Here is a 17,786-nt window from a genome sequence, read left to right on the forward strand (position 1 = left end):
AATTTCAGACTGTCTGGAAAATAATATTTTTACACTTTCCTTTTAAAAGGCAAATACATTTAGATCCTTTGTTTTTAAAAGGACAACCTTAGAGAGTCCTAAGAGCTAAAAGAGTAGAATTCTGCCTGGATATTTCTTGGATTTATCCAGGATTTATCCAAGAATTTCTTGGATATCAAGAAAGAAACAATTCGTCTCTAAATGGTGGAATAGTAACTCTAGGGTAAATTATTCCACATTTCCTTCAGCTACTGGTACTGGGTTTTTATCTATGGGTACCATCAGTTTCACAAACCTCAGGCCAACAATCACAGAAGTTGAGAGAAGCCCATCAGGGGAAATCAATCCTAGTCAGGCTTAAAGAAATCTTTAGCATCTACATTTCTTCCAAGCTGAATCACAAACAGTCCACACCCATCATGATCCCTCTTCAAATAATTTCTTCATTTACCTGTGTGGCATTTCCTGAAAGTAAGGAATGGGCTTGACTGGATGAGCTATTATCTCATTAGGATTTGTGAAGGACCAAGCAGACTGGAATGCTTTTCATGATCCCCCCCTCCCATGTCCCGTCTCCATTTCCCATACCCTGGCCACCGTTTTGTACTGTTTGCCTTTTCTCAGTTTCTGTGTTGCTCAAGGCAGATAGATAAGCCCTTTAAATGATTACTACCACCCTGCATTAGCTTCCAAAGCCTCTGACAATTTTTCCATGTTTGGGAACTGCTTTGTGATAGAGGTGTTGACAATGTAAGGTGATAGCTCAATCACAGATCAGAACTTCTCAGAATAAGTGGAAATCACCCAAAGACTCCCTGGGAATCTTTTCCTAAGGATTTTTAGCCATAGGTCTGTCCAAAGCACATGTGGAAGGCAAGATCTGTTTTTCTTGTTCTTTAATCAGCAGAAATACCAGGAATAGTAATAAAGGTATACATACGAGTCTTTTGGGGGGTAGGTGTCAATATGATAGTTTTCACATAACTTTTATTTTTTCCACTTTCTCCTTTTAGATTATCCAGAAGAAAATCATACAATTTCTCAGTCTGGTATCCTAGAAGAATTACAAACTTCAATTTTCATGTAGAAACAAAATAAATGCTTAAAGGAGGGGGAGATCAAAGCATAATGCTTCCCCTCCGACCTGCTGCATGTATTTTCATGCTGCCTGAAGTTCATTCATATCAGTGTAACTGGAGGTACAAGGACACAGTCAGAACTCTTTCTCTGGTACAACAAGGACAGATAGGTATTACATTTCAGCTTGAGAGACAAAAAAAAAAAAAAAAAAAGGGCAGGGAGAATTTGCTAAATATTTGCTTCCTTCTCAGAGCACTGCTTTCTTTCGCTAGTTGATTGAATGCCTGTTGCTGAACAAAATCCTGCAGTTGCACTGTAAAAAACCACTGTGTCCGAGTAAATGGATGGATGCTGGAGCCACACTATCCCACCTTGCCTCACATCATCCCACAGTGCGTGGGGCTCCTAGAAAGAGCAGAGCCACCAAAGAACCCTCCACCCCCGAGAAGTGGTATTCCCACTTGAGCTAATTTGGAGTGGACAGGTGTGGAGAGTAGGAAAAAATAAAGGAAACCATGTCAACTTAATTTTGAATCATGAAGAAAACAAACAAAAAACAAATGACAGAGTAATGGGGCAGAGAGAGGACAGACTATCATAGATAAAGCACTCTACTAAATGGAAAAAGAGCTAGTCATGCAAAGAGCCAGAGGAGCAATCTGGGCAGAGAGCAAAGCAAACGTAATGGCCATGAGGTCAGAAAGAACAGAAAACTCAAGGCACAGAAGAAAAAGACTTTTTCTTGTTATTGTTTTAATGTTTAATTTTTAATGCATGGTCAAGAAATAAAACTATATGCTAACCAAGCATGGGTTAACTAACATGTTTACGTTTAAAATCAACCTAGTATTTCAGACATTTTCTGGAGAGAACACTTTATTATTATTATTACTTTAATTTATTTTTTTCCCAGGGACAAATTATGTCTGGCTTGTTGTTTCCTTTGAGAGCCCAGGAAACTGCTCTGATGAGGCCTAAGCAGTCTATACTTCTACTCCTGGTTCATTTTCTCAAACACCCCTGAAAACATGTTGTTAAGCTGTATATATAGGTCTGACTGTTAAATTGTGTTTTTGTTTTTGTTTTTTTAACTTTATCTTTCATACAGAAGCCTTCTCCTGGCAACACCTAGAAGCTGATTTAAAGACGGATGGCAACAAATCAGATCTTCATTCACAGGGTGGATGGTGCCCTGGGTTCTGACCAAGACTCCACAGGAGTCTATTGATGTAGGACTCTAATTAGCCAGGCTTACTTGATACCAGATGACACATCTCTTCACAAGGGCAAGACCACCTTGTTTGTGTGTTGGGGCAAAGTACTTTATTGGAGACTGTCAGACTCTGGATAGCGTTAGAGGAGCAGAGGGTTGGATCCCCGGCACCTCTGTGTCATCCCCTTTTACTCTGCATCCTACTCAACATTTGTCTGAAGTTGGGATCACACTGGCTTTCTTCTGCTTGACTGATTTTTATTTTTCAATACATAATAATAAATGATTGCCAACAATCAATGGGATCATTGCACAGCCAATCCAATTTAATCACAAAGATCACATCTGGTTATTTTACTCATTTTAATGATCAAACAAGATCAACCATGAAGAAATTTTGGCTCTTTTAGCAATCAGTTAATCTCATAAACTTCTAAACAAGAACCTGATGAAAAACAGTCAAGGTGGGTTGTGTATATATATAATATATATATATATGTATATATATACATATATAGATGGCTTATATGATGAGTAAAACAAATTTATTTAAAAATAAATTTATTTCTTTCACTGCATCATGGAAATAGATCAACTTATATTATATTCAGATTTAATGTTCTTGTGCTTAGATAATAATAGATTCATTCACTACTTTCAGCTTTCTAAAGTTTTATGTAAACCAAATTTTTGCAAATCTAATCATGTTTTAAATATATTAACAGAATTTACTACTTAAACTAAGAATCTGTGTATAATCAATGAAATTCCCTCAAACACATCTCTTGTGTAGAGGTGGAATTTCATATAACAGAGTTTGCTTAATAGTGAGTTTGGTTGCAAAATTCTGTTTCCCAGATAACTTGTAACAATTTTTAGTATATCTAAATTTGTCAGATTCATTTATGGAAAAACATAAGAAAATCATGTTTCTGTGTTTCAAAGAAGTGAAGGAGGGCGGCTTATTTTTTCCTAAACCAGTAAGTTGGATCCAGAGGGGGAAAATGTAAATATGAATTCTCTATCAAGCACATTTCCTTCTGTGAGGGGTTTCATGGCAAGATGATTGAAAAGAATATATTCACATACATTGCTTGTTAGAATAGCATTTGTTAAGTGGTTCTGTCACGTAAACATGACTTATGCCCCTCTTTCTCATCTCCATAATCTTCTTGTTGTCCACCTAAATCTTCCTGACATACCATCACCAGGTTACCTGAGCTTTGTTAGATATTTCAGAACCAATCCAGTCTCTCTCCTTTCTCTTACTTTCACAAAAATCTGCCTCCCATTGTTGTATGTGAAGAAGAAGCTATTTTAAGAAAATGTATTTTATAGCAAATAGATTAATAGGTTCCTCAAGGGGGAAATAGTCAGTGTTTACATACACACATAAATAAGTTGTATACGTACAGCTTTGCTTATGGATTTAGCAAAACGGAAAAAACAGATTTAGAAGACACAAGGAAATTTAAAGGATCAGCCACTGTTAGCAACACTTACCTGGAATTGTAAGTGAATGAACGGAAAACATGGACACTTTTAGTGACTAAGAATGTAAACTGTAAGAAATTAGGAAATCTTGTTTCTGATTATTGTGTTTTCATTTTTATGCTTAGTATCATTTTCTACTTCAGAGTTTCCTAAAGAAATCTGGATCATTTATAGTAGCTCTCCACAGGGCACAGAAGCAGACTTTAAAAACCACCTTAGTTCTGTAGATACCTACCTTCCCACACGGTTTTATAAAAAGAGAATCTAACAGGAAATTTTTAAATGTATACTCAAAAATATTTATTGTAAAAGTTTCATAATTATACTTAAATTCAACCAACTTTAAAAAAACTAACCCTGGCAGTCTCTTTGAATGAATATATTAAAACATATTTTCCCATATAACTAATGAAAAAGAACAGAAAAAAATGCATTCAAAACCACTGACGTTTTTTTCATTTGGTCTCTTCCAAATTTAAAACGATGAAACTGCCATGATTTCAAGTTTTTAGTAAAATTTTCTCTCAGATTAAAAGAAGAAATACATGAATCTGAATGTAGTTTTTTTTTTTTTTAAACGGTTGAGTTATAAACCAAAACTCCTAAAAATAGGAGTTTATGGTGGAAATGACAGCATTTTAACTATAAAGGCACGAGTGGTGTCCTTTTACAGACGCCTAAATCAAACACAGAAAAAAGTGCTGGGTTGCCAGGACATTCAGTGCACTTTCCTTTAATTGCCATATATAGTTAATAGCCTGACCTTTTTTTTTTTTTTTTTAAGAAAATAAATTGCAAAGATGGAAGCAACTCAATTACATAATATCTTCCCATGCAACATATCAAGAACAATGAATTTAATCATTCTGTGGTCTGGGTTGAATTCAACACTGAAATCTTTTATTGAACAGGAACAAAGAACTTCAAACTTACAGATGACCATGTTTGAAGTTGACTAGGACGCTGACCATACTATGATTGTCTGATACTAAAAAAGGACACAATAACAGTATTCCACCCAGGATTTGGGCTGATCTGAGAAACTCAAGAAAAGTACTGTGAAAGAATTAGAGATGTAGAATAACTGGAGAGGACATTTGATCTTGCTTCTGAGACTGAACTTAGGAACCTCTGTTTCAGATTAAACAGTATTTCATTGCTTTTCTTTTCCTTTTTTTTCCTGTCACAAAAGTACTTCTACAGATTAAAAGAAACAATCAGAATGGAGAAACAGAATTATGCAGGATGTATTACACCTACATAGGTCTGGAAGCTTCCTGATATTTGAATAATTCAAGCTTTACTCAAAATATTGATACTAAGCAGTATCAAACCAAACTCTGGGATCACGCAGTGGTCTTTTCTACAATGTGTGTGATCAGTAACAGCAGTGATCCTATCCTATAATACACCATAAAACAGGGGGTAAAAATAATCTCACATTTTAAAACTGCAACTGCCCCATTAACCTAAATACACAGTGTAGGCAGTCAACATTTTAAGGTTTTCATTATTTTCAAACATTATGTTGCAAAAAATTGCACAGAGAATGTTTTGACTATATATTTGACATTTAGAATAAATAAGAATGATGGCAACAATAGTATTGACTATAGCTTTAACTTACATTATCAAGGTAACTACATCAAATAAATTTGAAATTAATGTAATTTTGATATAAGTCTTGAATCATATTGTTTCCAACATTTAAATAAATATTTTCACCACATTAATTTGCATTTTATAGATAACCAGTGAGGAATTATACTCAATATTTTATAATAACCTATAACAGAAAAGAACCTGAAAAAAAAGTGTATGTACATATATATATATACACACACACATATATATAATACTGAATCATTTTGTTATACACCTGAAACTAATACAACACTATAAATCAACTATATTTCAATAAAAAATAAAATTTTTAAAAATGTGCACTTTTGATATTTTCTAGATAGAAGATCTGTGGTATATATTTAGTTATGGCATGGAATTTTTTATTGTGCTTCCTTCCATAGCTTAGGATATGCAAAATTAAATATAACTATGCTTTTGTTCATAGAATAATTTTTACATTCTATTATTACAGTTGCTAGTTATTGAAAAATTCAAGGTTTTCATTTTTAAAAATTAATTAAAAAATAATGAAATCTATGATGGTAGGTTAACAATAATGTGCTTAAATACATAATTTTAAAGCTTGTTACATACATAGACTTCTTAAAAAGAATGAGTGTAAATATGGTATTATCTTCATTCTGAATGTGTAAGAATTACTTCAAATAAATTTTATACATGTAATTGGGTGAAAGAAAACAAATGACACATTAAATTACATACACAACATTGAGAGAAAAATAACTGTAGCAAATTAAAAACAACTACTTGAATAACAAAACCAGTGAGCATCTAAAATTTTATTTTTATTACTTTAGATATATACCACCCAACTTTAAAATTATTTATATTATATGATTGTTTAGTTTTTAATTATATTTACTATTATTTATTTTCCCACAATTAATACTGAGCTTGTAAGCAAGAGCTCAGGCTAAAAATAGAAGATCTTGCTGCTGGTATCAACTTAAATTCATCGTACCTTGAATAATTTTTGAAAGTGAAATTCTTAGGGTTTAGAAAACCAATCTAATGAGACTCTTTTTGACTCAATTTAGTCAAAATTACCTAAACCAAACCAACCAAACAAGAATACACCATACATGCAAAACCCACGTTATTCAGGAGTCTGGAGCATTAGCTGAAATCACCAGAAATGAACACAAGCAGGCTGCGGGGCTGTGCTGGCACCTAGTGGAGAAGGCAGCAGAGGAGCCCTTTACCCGGCTGAGAAAAGAACACGTTTTAGTTATTTCAATCTACGCCTTCTTTCACACACCTCTGAAAAGACAACAAGTGACAAGCATCTGGGGTAATTCAACTTAAGCATACAGCCGAAAGTTACAATTTTCATTTTCTGCAAGGACTAAAAAAATTTTGGACAGGTGGGATGACTAGCTGTGGTGAAAAATATAACATAGGAAAAACAAGGATTGTGCAATTTTCTTCTCCCTTGATAAATTCTGCCAAACCTGGTCACACTAGTCTATTCTCTGTCAAGCAAAGAATTTTTATGAACTCAAGTGACAGGCTGTTTGTGAAGTTCAGTCTGTATTTGGGACATAAGTCACCAAACACTACTTAACATTAAATGTGGAATTTTCAAATGTCAGTATTACATGCAGAGTTATAATTATTTTTCCTTCTCAGCACGTTTAGGGGAAGGACATATTTAAAGTTGAGCCCTACCTTCTCTTATGTTTTGGAACTAGGGTACGGTATGTTTCTGGTAGAGAACTTCTGCCTTAGAAGGCAATGTGCTCCCCAATCCAATGCAAGCAAGTAAAGGCAGAATTCCTAAAACTTAGGGGGGAGTGTCATACATCAATTAAGTTCCCCAAGTGAATCAACGATCTCTTCCAGTTGGGAGATTCTATGATTTCCAAAAGGAAAAGTTTTCTTATATTTTTCTACACTAGGAAATTTATTTTAGTTCACTGTCTCTATCAGTATTCCAAGGACTGCACTGATCTCCTTATTTTTTGTTATTCTTGGAATGGTTGGTAATTATTTTATGATGAAGACAAAGAAGGATCAAATCATACTAAAGTCAAATCAAGACTGATCTTACGGTAGGTGAGGAGTCAACTTTTTCATAATTGCATAACTTAGGTTACTAAAGCGCAAGTACTCCATGATTTACTCCAGGTTCGCTTTGCTTTATCAAGCAGCTACACTGTTTTGTGAAAGTCGCTCAGTCATGTCCGACTCTTTGCAACCCCATGGATTATACAGTCCATGGAATTCTCCAGGCCAGAAAATTGGAGGAGTGGGTAGCCTTTCCCTTCTTCAGGGGATCTTCCCAACCCAGGGATCAAACCCAGGTCTCTCACATTGCAGGTGGATTCTTTACCAGATGAGTCACAAGGGAAGCCCTTGTTTTATACTGTTTGAGGAAGCTAGTTTAATTTTTAAGTAATACATGATGAGAGAGATTTACATACACAGTCTTTCTTCTTAATAACCTTTTCCCCTCATTTTTAATCATGGAGAGCAACCCGTTTCATCCTGTTGTATTAACCTGATGACATCTTGCACCTAGTCAGGTGCTAAGGCTTATCCTATATTACTGTATTGATGCTCAACTTTAAAAACTGATACTTTGGCTAACATAACTGGTTTGTCTTATATCATGTCTTAGACATCTAGAAGTTTATTTCAGAGCACATGGATGAACTATTCTGTGTATCACACTATTGGAGGGTTGGTACTGCCCTGGCATTCTCTGCCCTGCTGCAACACTAGAGAGAACAGGATCAGTGACCCCTTGTGACTCTGGTTCTCCTGAAATTGTAGGGAACTGCCGGACAATCCACATTCAGGGCAGCATTACTCTCCTGGCCCCATGCAACAGATATACTACCTACCCTCAGCGCTCTGCCACATCAGGTCAGGGTGGTTTCTCAAAACATAGAACAGGACTCATGTCCTGGACCACACGACTTGGCCTTCCAGTGAGCAAGTGTCCTTTGGCTGACTAGGAAACCTCTTTGCAACAAATGTGATTAATTGATTGAGAAAATAGTCACTGACTTTTTATACAAAGTTTGATATGATCACCACTAAATATATGAGAAAAATAAGAAATTCATTGGAAATTTTTTGCAGGTAGACACAAGTGTATTGGTGGAGCCACAGTAGAGTCCTCCTTCTCTCTGGGATAGCCAAGGGCACAGCGCCAACAGGGGAATGGACAGACAGACCCCAAACGGACACATGGATGGTCAAGTTCACTGGCGAGGGAAAGTTTCCTGTGAAGGACACCCCAATTCCCTTTGAAATTCTAAATTCAACCTCTTCCCTAACCCTGCTCCAGTCACATCAGAGAATCATGGTCTTGTGGCCATCTCTGTACTTTTTCAGGTGACTTTGCCTAAGAGTGACCAGAGGTCCCCAGAGATCAGTTACCAGGATCATGTCCTGAAGCCTGTCTACATTTGGGATCCTGGCCCAGCTGTGTGACAAGGACAAGGCTGAAAGATCAAAAGCCTGCCATGGATGTGAGGGAAGGATATGGGGACAAGTAGTAGGAAGAAAGCAATAGCCACAGTGGGTGCAGATAGATAGGCTGTCATAGAAATTGAGAGGGAGGGACCTGCTCCAGTTAAGGAGGGGATTTGGGGAAGATGGTATCAAGGAAGACTTCCTGAAGGAGGTGGCTGAGATGTGAGAAATGGTTAGGACTTGGGAAACCATCATGGTGGAGAAGAGCACACTTTGTATGAAGCTACATGGCAGACGGTGACAGGATTTTTTTTCTCTCTTAGACAGACAGCCTGAGGAGAAAGCCATCTGTTCCAACATCAGAAGGGTGGGGCTCCCAGCAGCCCGCCTGGACACAGGGATGGACAAGTGACTATGACCGCCCTAGTTAACCCACAGGAAAACCACTGCATATTGGTAACGTATTTCTAAGCCACTGAGTTGACCGGTGGCCTCAACAGCAATGATAAATTCCATCTTTCTCTCTTTCTCTCAGCCTATTCCATCTCCTATCATTTTCAAGTATAATGAACATTACTTCAGAAGCCAAAACAGAGAACCAAAACTGAGTGCCCTAAAATGAGGTCCATTGCCTGCAGCTGATTATCCCATCATTGTTCATTCTGTTGTGTGAATCAATTCTAATTTTCAAACTGAAATACATCATGCTTTGTCATCATTTTGTCCTTTCCATAAAAGCCCTGGAATAATTGTTAAGAACATGCCAAATCATGTTTGTCTCTCCAGATTCCTTTCTCCAGGAGTACCCTTCCCAGCCAACCTTCTTAGGACAACCAAAATCAAACCAAATAATAAAACTTCTCCCCTCTAACCCAGATTGCTATTTTTAGTTTTTAAGGACTACATGTGAGTGTAAGAGGAGGTGGTTATTCATTCTGCCTCTAAAATGTTCCCATAATCATCTCAAAACTACTGGGTAATGAGGACAGTTACCTTTATTTAAAAAAGAAAGTGAAACTTTGAAGTTAAGAATATTACTACAAAAAGAAGTAGAAATGTGAATTGGTACCATGTACTCAAGTGATAATATCTCATTTTTAGCCTGTTCAAAACAAACTTCAACCATATGACCCAGTGCATCTGCTTCTGGGCACAGGACCCAAAGAACTGAAAGCATGGAGTAGAAGAGATACTTCTATACCGATGTTCACAGCTGCACTATTCACAACAGCCAAGAGGAAGAAACAACCCAACTGCTCATCAACAGATGAATGGATGAACAAAAGGTGGTATATACATACAATAGAATCCAATCCAGCCTTAAAATGGGGAAGGAAATGGCAGCCCTCTCCAGTATTCTGGAGAGAATCCTGTGGACAAAGGAGCCTGGTGGGCTGCTGTCCATAGGGTCGCCCAGAGTCAGACACAACTGAAGCAACTTAGCATGCATGCATGCGTTGGAGAAGGCAATGGCAACCCACTCCAGTGTTCTTGCCTGGAGAACCCCAGGGACAGAGGAGCCTAGTGGGCTGCCGACTATGGGGTCACACAGAGTTGGACACGACCGAAGTGATTTAGCAGCAGCAGCAGCAGGCTTAAAAAGGAAGGAAATTCTGACACATGCTACAACATGGATAAACTTTGAGGACACTACACTAAATGAAACAAGCCAGGCAAAAAAGGACAAACGATGAATGATTCCACTTATATGAGGTACGTAGAATGGTTGCCCAGGGCTGGGAGGAGGGGAATGAATGAGGAATAACTATTTAATGCACACAGAGTCTCAATTTTATAAGACAAGAAAAATTTTAGAGATGAATGGTAGTGATGATTGCAAAACAGTGTGAATATATTAATACTTAATGCTACTGAACTGTACATGTAAACATGGCTGAGATGGCAAATTTTATGTTATGTATTTTATCATAGTGAAGAACATACCTAAATTTTAAAATCTGGCTGGCAAAATAATTTCACCATTCAAACTCAAGGAGTTTGAACATATGTATGTAAGCAACCTAGCCATACACTCTCTACTCCTGTGATATATGCATGCTGAGAGTGATGATCCTCAAGCTTCTGTGAGTACAAGATAAAGGCATCAGACAAATGATCAAACATCTCAAGAATGTTGTGAATAAACAGATAATACTAGATTTAGAACAAGAAATGAAGAGAATGATGTTATTATTATAAGTAATATATTTATTATTATAAATAAATATAATTATTATTATAAATAATTATAAACAACTCAATGAAACACATTTGCAAATGCCAATTTACTCCTGTGTTTCACATTGTACTAATATAGTAAAAGTTTATAATTAAAATACAATGTTAAAATCTTTGGCAACTCTAAAACGGTAGTGCATTCAAGAATTAAGTCCTCTCCCTTCTAAATTCTGTATTTACTAAAGCTATTAAATAAGTGTTAGTCACTTAGTCGTGTCTGACTCTTTGCGACCCCATGGACTGTAACCCACCAGGATCCTCTGTCCATGGAATTCTCCAGGCAAGAATACTGGATGTGGTAGCCATTCCCTTCTCCAGGGGATCTTCCAGACCCAGGGATTGAACCCGGGTCTCCTGCATTGCAGGCAGATTTTTTTCCTGTCCAAACCACCAGGGAAGCCCTTTACTAGCCATTAGCCCTTATCAAAGCAAAAGAAAGAAGCGTGTGTGGTTACTTTAAATGTAATTCATTGAATTTAACTATGCATACCACAAATAAACTCATATTTTGTCAGTTATTAATGCCAATAAATATATAGGCTCATAGGTAAATAACAGCAATGGTAATTCTAACAAAAGCTGAGTGTCTGCATTTTTAAATCTTTCAATAACATTAACATGTGCCTCCTTAAACTTCTATGTTATACATGCATCTGCCTGTCTGATACAATCAGCATTAAGAAAAAGACCTGCTAAATACCGAGTAGGTAAAATTTTTCTTCCATAAATCATGACTTCAAATGTGTTGTCACAATTCTCAAAAGTCCAATTAATTAAAATCCAAGTAACAGTTGGTTTTGCTCAACAACTGCCCGGGACAGCAGTCCTCTGAAAGATGGCCACCCCTATAATCTTACTAATACCTCTAGGCTGTCAGCGTGTCATGGCCCGAGCATGAAATCTAACTTGACAGATAATGGAAATGAGCTATTAACACAAACCAACCTATGCTCAGACCATGTTTTAGTATTTTATATGTGTTTATTTGGCATAACATTACAACTTTTCTCCAGACTGTCTTGGAGCAAACCCATTCTGGAAACTATTTCTCTTTTGTAAAAAATTTTTTAATACTGAGAAGTTTCTTAATTCTATATCCTCCAACCCTCCTCACTCTACCCTACATGTTCAGCAAAAGTTTCTAAAAGTTATTTAGCTCTCTAATCTTTAGGCTGTTTCAACTCTGGCCTTTTGAAACAGCCCATAAGTGATAATGAAATGCATAAAGGAATGAGAGAGAGAATCCAATTACATCTACCTGCATAGCTCAGCTGCACACCAAGTAACAATAAACAAGCATTCTTAAGTCACAGCATTTCACTGGAAATGGGGCAGAACTTGTGTATTTTAACAACTTTTTACAACTAGCAACCACTATAGCATTTATTTTACTTTCTCAAAGAAAACCAGAGAAGGTTCATAATTTAAACTAAAGGGTCTTTCAGCCTTGAAGACAAAAAGCACTTCTGCTTAGCACCTGAGTAATAATGTGAGATGTGTACAGGTGAATTAAGAAGACTAGACTCAAAGATAGTTTGTCTTTGGCCAGTCTGAAGCACATGACTCCTTTCCAGCCCTGCAATCATTTATTATCCAGCAAAGAAAAGCTGGGTTTTTGCTCCATAAACACAGTGGTGGTCCTCAGCTTATGATGATTTACCATGTCTGCTCTGAAATGCATGACACAGACTGTTCCAGAAAGGTCTCTCTCATATACAGACACACACATCTGACGGTATTTCAGGTCTGATTTACTTTTGTGCCACTAAAGCCAGAGTTTTGGTCACCTGCACACATTTTCCCTCTCAAATGTGACACTCAAAACAAATTTTAGGGTGTACTTTATTTTAAGCGATATATCTGTGAACATACACAGCAAAAGGATCTCAGGTTTTATGGGTTAGTAACCTGAGATTCATTTTTCCTTTTAAGAAGGGACTATTTTTAAGACTTAGAAGTACTGCACCCAAAACACATTTTAGGCATTACTCTATTTTAAATGATGTGTATGTGGAAATAAATAGCAAATGCTTCTCAGGGAACGTTGGATTAGTAACTAGATATTTATTTTTCCTCTAGGAAGGGACCATCATTACTCTAAAGTATGAATATTTTATAAGAGCACAGAAAAATATATAGTATTAATAAGAAGGAGCTTTAACTCTGATGGAAGTTTGGACACATTGCTTTAGAAATGCCAGTTCCTAAGTGTGCAATTATGACTTTAAATCTACATCATACATACATTCAACTATATACACAGTTATAAGTACTGCCTTATATATGACATATGTAGGTGTGTAGAATATCTAAGTCATAGGCTCCAGTTTGTTAAAATCGCCACCCTAATTAGTTGGTATAATAATACAAGTCAGAAAACACTAACTTTTTAAAATTAGCTATATACATATAGATTTATATACTTTCCAAAGATATTTACAGAAGCACGAGTTCTGACAATAAATTAGAATATAAATGGATTCAGTTAGGCTTGTCATCCTCAGCAGGGGTAAGTTACAAACCCAACACAGAGTCTGGCACAAATGACAAGTCTGCACTCAAAGAAAACTATTCCATAGTGAAAAACAGAAAAGAGGCAGGAGAAAAACCTAGTAAGCAATAATTTAATGAAAACCTCCTTGAAGATAATGACGGTAACTAGACACCTAGAAGTATATAATAAAACAACAAATACTGAGAAGCAGAGAAAGTTACTCTCTGGTACCGAAAATGATAAAAAGTTTGTCTTCCTAATGCTCTGAGCCTACAGCTGTGTAGCCAAATATGAGAGCCACTAGGCCTAAGTGGCAACTGAGCATGTGAAATACGGCTAGTTTGAGCTGAGATGTGCTGTGAGTGTAGAGTACACATAGGTTTCAAAGATTCAGTACTAAAAACATAATGTAAAATCTCATTAATGTTTTTAATGGATTCCATGTTGATAGGTTAATGTTTTGAATTAACTACATTAAATAATATAATCAATTCCATCAGTTTCTTTCAACTTTTTAAAAATGTGGCTATTCAGGACTTCCCTGCTGGTCCAGCGGTTATGGATTCACTTTCCAATGCAGGGGACAGAGGTTTGATCTCTAGTTGGAGAGCTAAGATACCACACGTCGCAGGGCAAAACAGACCCAGTGTGGCCAAAATAAAACTAAATAAGTAAAATTATTTTAGAATGTGGCTACTCAAAAATTTAAACTTACATATGTGTTTGCAATAATTATCTAAAGAATAAAGTTACAAAATGTGAATATTGGCTGAGAAATTACAAATCACCTAGTTCAAAGCCCCATATTTTACAAACAAGAAAACCAAGGCTTAGATAAAGTGATGGGTTCTGGTTAAGTCCAAATTGAGCTGTAGATTCTTTCACAGGCCAGTATTCTCTTCATGAGAGTATCATGAAGGAGAGACAATAATGTGACTTGTCTCTCAATCAAAAGTATTTTCACACAGGTTCAAAACCCTTTTCTCATTTTTTTTTCCTTTCCTCATTTTTTGAGCTGTGATATAAGAACTTTAAATTATACTTACCCCAAGACATGACTTTAACGTACCATTGACATTATTAGTATGCATTTCACTGAAGATTTTTAATTCATGTCACAAACTAACAAATTAATTAGAAGTTTGTAAGCCAAACCATTTAAAAATACGCTTTAAACTTGTCTTTAAAGCACAATAAAAGTTACGTCAGGGGATTCGCAGATGACTCAGTGGTAAAGAATCTACCTGCCAATGAAGGAGACACAGGAAACACAAGAGACACAGGTTCGATCCCTGGGTTGGGAAGATCCCCTGGAGGGGGGCATGGCAACCCACTCCAGTATTCTTGTCTGGAGAATTCCGTGGACAGAGGAGCCTGGCAGGGTACAGTCCATGGGGTTGCAATGAGTCAGACACGACTGAAGTGACTGAATATGCACAACACGTACCCTTGCCCCCTCTACCATCCCTCCAGGCCACACACCCATACAAAGGGCCTTCTCTTTTCCACAGTCACTCCCATATTTAGGAGATAATTTTTATCTTAAGAAAAAAATTTTTATTTTTATTGTTATTACCATGATACCAAGTTTAAGTTTATATATTAATGTCTATCTCTAGATTCCAATGCCCTGAGAGTCTGAAGTTGAGTTGAAATGGTAAATGGAAAACAGGATGGACCAAAAATTTCCATTTGCTCCTCCCCTTCCAACTCTGAGCCTACAGATATTACCCTTCAGCAGGGTTTGAGGCATTTTCAAAATGGGCAATAAATAGTACTAGTTTAAAAAAAAAAAATTGGAGGGAAGTTTCTGTATCCAATATGTGGAAGGAAAGTCTGGGCTAAATACAGTTAACAATTTTCTTTTCTGACATATCAGAGATTTTACTACACTAAAGTATAATCCAACTCTCCAAGAGAGGGATATAGTACATAGAGTTCTCCAAATGTATTTAAACCATGTAAATCCTATTCTCAGAGAGCATCTTGAGAGACTAGCATCCCATAGAATGCATTTGAGGAAACCCTGGACTATGGAACTTGCTGCAAGATACTTTACAAAATCACGTATCACCCTTAACCTTTGTATTATTGCTGAAATAACTACCATTTATCAATTCAATTATCAAATAGACTTTTATTACCTTGTTATGGATTGAATTACATCCCCCTCCAAATTCATATATTGAAGCCTGATCCCCAATGCGATCATATTTGGAGACAAGGACATTAAGAAGTTGTTGCTGTTGTTCAGTCACTTAGTCATGTCTGACTCTTTTATGATGCTGTGGACTGTAGTCCACCAGGCTCCTCTGACCATGGGATTTCCCAGGCAAGAATACAGGAGTGGGTTACCATTTCCTTCTCCAGAGGATCTTCCTGACCCAGGGACTGAACCCGCATCTCCTGCATTGCAGGAAGATTCTTTAAGGTTAAATGAATTCATAAAGAGGGCTCCTTATCTGATGGGAGTAATGTCCTTATGAAAAGGAGAAGAGATACCAGAGCCCCCTTTCTCTTTCCAAAGGCCACGTGAGGACACAGCCAGGGCACAGCTGTCTACAAGCTGGGAAGTGATGTCCCAGCAGAAACCCACTCTGCTGCAGCTTGTTGATGAACTTCTGGTCTCTAGAACTGTAGGAAATAAATTTTTCTTGTTCAAATCACCCAGTCTGTGGTATTTTATTACTGCCACCTTAGCAGACTAATCATAGCTCCTACCATGTTTTAGAAAGTGCACATGGTGAATAAATAGGCATAGTCCCTGGCCACTGGAAGTCTGCATTCTAGTTCAAGGGCAGTGTGGGAAACACTGAGGATCTTTCTGGTGTTAGACTAGTCAATTACTTGACTTGGCATCAACAACAACTTGCCCCACAGCCCAACCTCCAACTCACATTCTCATTTCAAGGGATAATCAAATGATTTGTTTTATAAATTCTTACTTGAAGAAATGGGCTAACGGGACCTCTTATTCCCTCTCATTTTCTGGAAAAACCTGGAATCCCAGGAATCAAAGTTTAAGTCCCTGCACCCTTGTTTTAGAATATGGAAGGATATTTCAATCAGGCAGCCAGGAATATATATTCCATGCTCCCCACCCCACCCCTCAACAGCTCTCCAAGAGACCAAACACTAGGCTTCATATCCTAACACCGATATTTCCTCCACCATGGTTGCTGAAATCACATTGTTGATACTCTCTGCCTTGACTCTACAAAATAAAAAAGAGGCAATCTGAAGCCGACCACATCTATCCACACCCTACAGAGGCAGCCTTCTCTATCTGTCTCAGGGACAAAGTTTTGGTAACCAAGTCACACACTATGAACTATGTCCTTCTTTAAAATTACACAAAAAGAGAAATAATTTGACTTCTCGCTTGTCATCACAAAGCAAACAAACAAAGCAAAGAAACCCCTAGTAGTTACCAAGACAAATAGTCTATTTTTAAGGAATCAATAATGGTGTTCCAAAACATGGTGTAAACAACATGGTAACTTAAAATAGTGATAACATTCAAAAATATATAACTTAGGAAATTTGGGGACTACTGATTAGTTACACTATTTCTACCACATTTTCCACTGCACTGCTCTGAATCCTTGCAACTCTCTGCATCTCAAATGCCAAGCTCCTTACTAACCAATGCACTACTGCTAAGTCACTTCAGTCGTGTCTGACCCTATGCGACCCCATAGACGGCAGCCCACCAGGCTCCCCCATCCCTGGGATTCTCAAGGCAAGAACACTGGAGTGGGTTGCCATTTCCTTCTCCAGTGCGTGAAAGTGAAAACTGAAAGCGAAGTCACTCAGTCATGTCCGACTCATAGCGACCCGATGGACTGCAGTCTACCAGGCTCCTCCGTTCATGGGATTTTCCAGGCAAGAGTACTGGAGTGGGGTGCCATTGCCTTCTCCAACCAATGCACAGACCTTGTCAATTCCTCTAGTTATGAGACTGGAGCAAATAAAAGAAATAGGACTTTCCTTTATCTACAGACCTATCCATTAGACAGAGTTAATTATTTTGTCTAAATATTTGTGCAGGAAATAATTTTTTGCAGAGAATTGTTTTTCAAAAATATAGACAAACAATTAAAACATATTGTTGTTCAGTTGCTAAGTCATGTCTGACTGTTTGCGACCCATGGACTGCAGCAGTAAATGCATTAGGTTGATCCAAAAGTAATTCCG

The 17,786-nt window shown here is 37.1% G+C and overlaps 1 protein-coding gene across 3 annotated transcripts in view; it reads right to left on the reverse strand.

Annotated features, from left to right (window-relative positions):
* SLC25A21 (solute carrier family 25 member 21) overlaps nucleotides 1–17,786 on the reverse strand; it is a 498,703-nt gene that overhangs the window by 268,124 nt on the left and 212,793 nt on the right. The window lies entirely within an intron of this gene.

Source organism: Muntiacus reevesi, chromosome 15 (assembly GCF_963930625.1).
Source record: "Muntiacus reevesi chromosome 15, mMunRee1.1, whole genome shotgun sequence".
NCBI classification, from domain to species: Eukaryota; Metazoa; Chordata; class Mammalia; order Artiodactyla; family Cervidae; genus Muntiacus; species Muntiacus reevesi.